Raw genomic sequence first — 7172 nt, forward strand, 5'->3', positions numbered from 1 at the left:
ATAGGCCATTATTGAATTGATATTCATCTCTTCAGATGTCACTGCAACTTGTATAGCTGAGCCATAAAAATAATTCTACATTTAAATGTGAGATGATTGGGTTTTGATTTCTTACAACAAACTTGAAAGCCATTTTAGAGCTGCCTCACACAGTGCCTGCTTGCTTTATCATTGCAGATTTTAAAGAATTTGGACTTCATTATTTGCTTCCAATTCTAGCCTAGGGTCAAGGCCCTCCATGATCTGGTCCCAACCCTGCCTATCCTACCTTCCACATTCTAAGCATCAGTGAAACCAAACTGCTTAGCATTCTTCTGATTTGCCTGCACCGTCCCTCCTTCATGCCCGTTCTGCTGCTTACTCGCTGGGTCTTTGGGGGTGAGAAGGGCATGGTGGGATTAAATATTGTTACCCCTTAGGTGTGTCCTGGATGTTAAATGAAATCTTGCAAGAACAGTGTTTAGCATGGTACCTAGTGTATAGTAAGTGTTCAGTAAACGTTTACAGTCCCTGACCCAGTATCCAAATTCTCCTCATCGCTCGAGACCCTACTCAAAGGCTTCCTAAAAAATCCTTTAAAAAAATTTCTCCCTCCTCAAAACTTCCTCAGTGTTCTATCTATCTATACTGCTCCGACAGCATTTTATTCCTTATTTTCCATTGATTAATGGTATACATTCTTAATCTCTCTGTACAGACTTGAAGCCTTGGAAGGCAGGGACCAAGTCTGTACTGCTGGCTGTGACTGTACACCTGTGGGTGGCAGATAACAATTATTGGTTGAATGAAGTCATTCCATGGTCAGGTATCTGGTAGCACTGCTTGTTTGGCGGCATTAGCAAAGTCTGCTGACAATACTTCAGGTTCTGGAAACATTTCCCTCGCGGCATTTACCACTTTTCTTAAAATTCATTGTCTTCACCAAATGTTACAGAAGCAATATTAGGATTGAGAGCTCTAGGGATTCTCAGCTCCTGGGAGTCCTGGCAGGTGTCTGCCCCAAATCAACCAAACCTCAGTGACTGGGAGACAATGTCAAGTTGATTCAATGTCTGCTGATGTCCAGCTCCCTGGTTCGTAGACAGCTGTCTTCTCACTGTGTCCTCCCATGGTGGAAAGGGGTGAGGGAGCTCTCTGGGATCTCTCCTAAGAGTACTAATCCCATTCATGAGGGCACAGCACTCATGACCTAAACAACTCCCAGAAGTCCTGCCTCCAAACACCATCACATGGGTTTCAACATATGAATTTGGGAAACAAATGTTCAGTCTATGGTATAATATAAACAAAAAATCTGTGTGGTCCTCTGTAATTTTTCAAGTATAAAAAGGGTCCTGTGTCCAAAGGTTTGAGAACCTCTGTCTAACCCTTTTCCGTATTACAACCTCAGTCATAGTTTTCCTAGTTCAGCTCTAACTACCTCTGCCTTCAACACTAAAATAACCCTCATTCTTTAATAAATAGTGGAAATCATTAACTGGAGTGATGGACAGAGAGAGCCTGTGAATGGTACTGTCATTTGTCCTCCAGTATTTCATGTGGCTCTTACCTTCTTTTGTAAACCCTGGATACTGATTCCCATGTAGCCCTGGTCAATGAACACTTGAAACTTCCATGTGGGCAATAGTACTCCTGATATCTTGGCTATAGGAATATTGCTTGGAGCCATATATGTGTTTCCCAAAGTCCAGCCTAAATATTTGGATATTATGGGGAAGATAAAGAAGTTCTATCATTAAGGATCTAACTATTCTCCAGTTACAAAAGGAGATAATAATATATTGTAAGATAAAAAGTAACAGGATGTTTTTGGACAGAACTAAAATAGGTAAAGAATTACAGAAGAGAATGTGGCAAGGGAGTCACATTTAATTTCAAGAAAGGCAGTCTCCAGGAGAACAAGAGGAGGGCATTGCAAGAGCCATTGATGAAGTAGTTTTGAGATAAAAGGATCCTTTGCTCTATGAGCTAGTGTCTAGGATAGTGCATCCCAATCTCTTGTGAGAATCCTTTTTTTGTGCCCTTTCATGATATTGATCTCTCTAAAGTCACCAGGGTCTTCTTTTTTTAAAAAAAATTATTTACTTATTTATTTTTGGCTGCATCGGGTCTTAGTAGCAGCGCACGGGCTTCTCTCTAGTTGTGGCGTGTGGGCTCCAGAGTGCGCGGGCTCAGTAGTTGCAGTGCGTGGGCTCTGTAATTGCAGTATGCGGGCTCTCTAGTTGTGGCATGCATGCTTAGTTGCCCCGCAGCATGTGGGATCTTAGTTCCCTGACCAGGGATCAAAGCCATGTCCCCTGCATTGGAAGGCGGATTCTTAACCACTGGACCACCAGGGAAGTCCCACCAGTGGCCTTATAATAGCTAAAATCAATGGTCTAGTTTAAGACTTTGTACTACTTCATCTTTATTCAGCAGTTCATATAGCTGACCAAACTTCTGTTTTGTAAAACTTTTTTCTCTCCTTACTTCCACATGATTATTCTCTATTTTCTCCTTCTCGTCCTACCATTCTTTTGTAGTTTCCTTTACAGAATTTCCCACCATTGTTTCTTATAAACAAACAAAACCCCCAAACATTAGTGTCCCTGTGGGTTGTGTTCGGTTTTTTTATCCTTTTCCCTGAAGTACTTCATTCTTAAGCCTTCTACCACACCCAAGCCCTAATGACTCTCATGTCTGTATCTCCACATCCATATTTCTAACTTACTACCAGATATCTCTGCCTGGATGCCATGCAGGCATCTCAAACTTAAAATGCCTAAAGCTTATCTTCCCTTCCGTCTCCTCCAAGACCTCCTCCTCCTCCTTTATTCCCTATCTCAGGGAGTGGTACCGCTATCCATCCGGGAACCCAAGCCAGAAACCTGGCTTGGCGTGTCATCTTCAACTCCTCCCTCTCCATATTCAATGGACCATTAAGTTCTCTTAATTCTAAATTAGACATGTTTCTGCAATCCAATCTCTCCTCTCTAGCCCCCAACAGCCTTCACATAAGTTCTCATCAATATTGTTATCAACAATAACATATTAGCAAGTTTCCCCTACCAGCAGGCTCTGCCATTTCCAATTTTTCTTTCTTTAGAATACAAGCCATCAGACTTAGGGATATCACTGCTGATAAAAGTTTAAAAAATGGTTTTGAGAGCAGACATGGTGTGGGCCCGCCTTTTTCCAAAAAATTTTCAGGGCACAAGAAACCATCCTCTACTCTGTTATTTCATACTAATAATTTTAGACTTATTAAAAGACTGTTCAACTTCAAAAACTACAAAGTACCATACTCTCAGAATAGAATACAGTTCTTTAAATATATTTGGCTTTTAAAATAAAACACATGGATTTACTGGATGGAAACCACTGCTCTAGAATCTAAACTGCCATCAGAGTGATCTTTCACAAAGCAAAAATGACCACATTTCCCTAGCTTGCAGACATCTGTATATATTATATAACCATATACATTTATCCACAGAATCTACATGAATATCATTTTACTGGCTTTTAATGGCTACACAGTACTATTCATTGTATTGCCATGCTGGGGACATGTCTGTCGTGGTAGATTTTTTTTTTTTTTTTTTTTTTTGCTGTACGCGGGCCTCTCACTGCTGTGGCCTCTCCCGTTGCGGAGCACAGGCTCCGGACACACAGGCTCCGCGGCCATGGCTCGCGGGCCCAGCCGCTGCGCGGCATGTGGGATCCTCCGGGATAGGGGCACGAACCCGTGTCCCCTGCATCGGCAGGCGGACTCTCAACCACTGCGCCACCAGGGAAGCCCTGTCGTGGTAGATTTTAAGCATTTTTAAAAATATTAAATTTTAAATATCCCTTGTCACATATCACCTTGAGACCTTACAATAAAAGCCACTCTTCAGGGTAGCATAGAAGGCTATTTACAATCTGGTCTCAATTCACCTACTCCGCAGCAAGAATTTCTCCTAAACATGACACTGTCAAATGAAAAATAATGCACAACCTAAAAGTTGAGAGCTATGTTTTATCAGCAGACATTCTTAGGACTTCAAGCCCAGGAGACAGCCTTTCAGATAAACGCTGAGCAAACTGTTCCAAAGATCAAAAGCGGGCAGCCAGGATATATGGGAGTTTTTGCACCACCACCATGTAGTCGGAACAAAGGGCTACTGTTAATAAAAGAAAACGAGATATCCCAAGTTAAGGAATTTAGTGTTTCTCTACGTATGGGAAGATGCAGGAGTCTGGGCTCACTGAAATCCTTCCTTTGATATGCACCTCAGCTATCGGGGCCAGCATCCGGTTTCCTCAGGCTGCTTCCTCAGGGGTGGCTGCAGTCCTATGGCTGCTAGACGGCAGGGTTCCCTTGTTTCCATCCTCAGCTACCCCAGGGCTCACCACTGGGGATGGCTGCAATCACGGATGACTGCGACATCCTTTGTTTACTAATATGGCAGGCAATATTTTATTTCTCACCACATTCTTTCATTCCTTTATGCCAGGGGCTCTCAGTCAGGAGCAATTCCCTGCCCCTTCTCCAAGGGGACATTTGGCAAGGTCTGTGTTATGGTCTGAATTGTGCTCCCTCCCTCCAATTCATATGTTGAAGCCCTAACCCCCAATGTGACTGTATTTATGTATCTGTATCTATGCCATATCATCTATACATTTTAAAAGTTATATAGCACTTTTTAAACCATAAAGATATGGAAAAAAATCCTCAGTGTTTCCCTTAATGTCAAGAAAACAAGCTTTCCCATTTTTTTCTTAATATATTTCTTGTTAACCCATTGCCAAAGGTCACAAAATACATGTGTGCCTTAGGATAGTCAGGCCATCATATAACACACACAAATGGAACAATTTCAAGAGCACGGCTTATTCACAGCAACGTTGGCTAACACGTATCACTACTGTGTCAGATGTTGTGCCGTCACAGGTGCTTTTTCTCCATCTTGGAATTTAATTTCCATATCCTATGATGTGGTACTATTATTATCCTCATTTTACAAATAAGGAAACTGAAATTTGGAGCGATTAAGTGATTTATCCTAAGCCACACCACGAACCAAGGACTTCAAAGAAAATAAGATGGAGGCTAATTATGTTGCTCAGTTTGGAATTAATATTTTCTCACCAAAAATACATTTTTGGGACAAAATAATAAATATATCTCATTACATTGATTTTACAATAGGAAAAGTCTCTCTCTAAGGAAAAAAAAACTTATTTTTGTCTGCTTATCTGGTTAACCATCTAAGACAAAATGACTTCATGTGATTAGCTAGAAAAAATACTCTCATCTATGCTGGTATTGAGTTATATTTAATACAGGTTCTCTTAGATTCTTACTTAGGTTTTCAACATTTCTTATTCCTTTACCCCATTCAACTTCCTCTTATAGAGAAAACCAAATGAAGAAAATTGGTGAAAATAAGGAGTGATGGGCTGTTAAGTATAATTATTCAGTTATCTCAGACTCTGCAGTGTCCTGGAAAATTATCATCCAGTAAATATTCACTACCGTACTGTCAAGATATGTTTTTTGTTTTTTTTTTACTATTACCTTGAAAGTTTCATTTTCTTGCCTCTTTTCGGAAAGAAAGGGGGCAAAGTAGAGTACAATCCCTTTGCAGCAAAGAAACAGTACTTTGTGTTATCAGCGCACTTTAGCATTACTTTTTTTCATTGAACAAATTTTGACATTGATAATTCTGTAGATCAACTTATACCTCAAACACCCTTTGTCAAAATTTATCTACTGACCCTATAGGATCCTGTGTCTACTGGACTGGGTCTGAGGTAGTAGCCATGGCCCAAGTGTTCCCAGAACTTACAGTGGAACTGGGAAGATTCACAACAAAGCTTGAAGGCATTTTTCATACAGCAGATCTTACTTATAAGGATGCTTTTGGCAGTAGCTTTGCACCACAACCAGGGTGAGCTTTGATTCCTCCTGAGGTTGACAGCCACATCCTTGCCCCCAATCTTAAGATCTTTTAGACCCTTTTAAAAATCTTCATCTTTATGACAGACTAACTTGGACTAGAAAATAATAAATGATGTAAGGAAAGTATTAGCATCTTATTTTATTATTTATTTATATGTCTCATTGAATGCTAAACTTTCTTGAGGGTACTTTTCTTTCACTTTTGTATCTTCCACCAAGAAAAATTACCTCTAGTCTACAATCAATACATATTTATTGAACTGATTAGGAATTTCAACTGGAAAGGCACAATACAGAATTACTAAATTTCTGGCGCCTGATTACTTGGGTTTGGATTCTAACTCTGCTATTTACTTCCTGTATGACCTGGTGCAAGTGACCAAAACTCTCTAGCTCTAATTTCTCCAACTCAAAAGTGGATTAAATGAGATAATGAATGTAAAGTACTTGGCACTTCTTAAGTGCTATTTATACAATGAGTATTTACTGGGCTCCTACAATGCTTTAGGTTAGAGGTAGGTGCTGGTAATAAGAGTACAAAACAGGCGAGGTTCCTGTCTTCATGGAGCTCAAGGTAGTTGGAGAGACACACATAAAACAAATAATCACACAAATAAATTAATTACAAATTGCCATGAAAAAAAAGTTAAGAATTCAATGCGTGGTTGTATGAGCAGGGCCTGATATAGATTGTTGAGGAAGGATTCTCTGAGGGAGTGGCATTTAAGCTGAAACTTGAAAGACGAAGAGATTCTCTATTTCCTCTCATTCCTCAACTCTCTAATCTGGCTTCCATCTCTCTACCTAAATAGCTCTTGCTAAGGTCACCAGTGGTTTCCATGTCACTATAATATATACATCTGGCATTTTTCATCCTCTTACTTGACCTCTGAGCACTCAACGCAGTTGATCACTCCCTCTTCCTTGAGACGCTGTCTTTCCTTGGCTTCTCTAATAATAGACGCCTCCTGATCTCTTATCCTCTGCCTGCCTCTTCAGTCAGGCCCCTTTGTAGGTACATCTCCTTAAGTGATTGGACGGCCTCGCTGTGAGCTGTAGTTGTGAATAAAAACGCAGTCCTTTTGAGTCATAAAAAAAGAAGTGTGTACACGTGAAGGCATTTTTTCGCCCCTCTCCTCGCTTCCGGTGCGCTGTATAAAACCACGAATATAAAACTTTCCGGTTCCAGCCGAGAGGCCCCTCTCCCGCGCGCGGGCAGCGCCTGTCCACAGGGCAGGCACGGGCA

Source organism: Mesoplodon mirus (assembly GCF_964341445.2).
Source record: "Mesoplodon mirus genome assembly, chromosome: 11".
NCBI lineage: Eukaryota > Metazoa > Chordata > Mammalia > Artiodactyla > Ziphiidae > Mesoplodon > Mesoplodon mirus.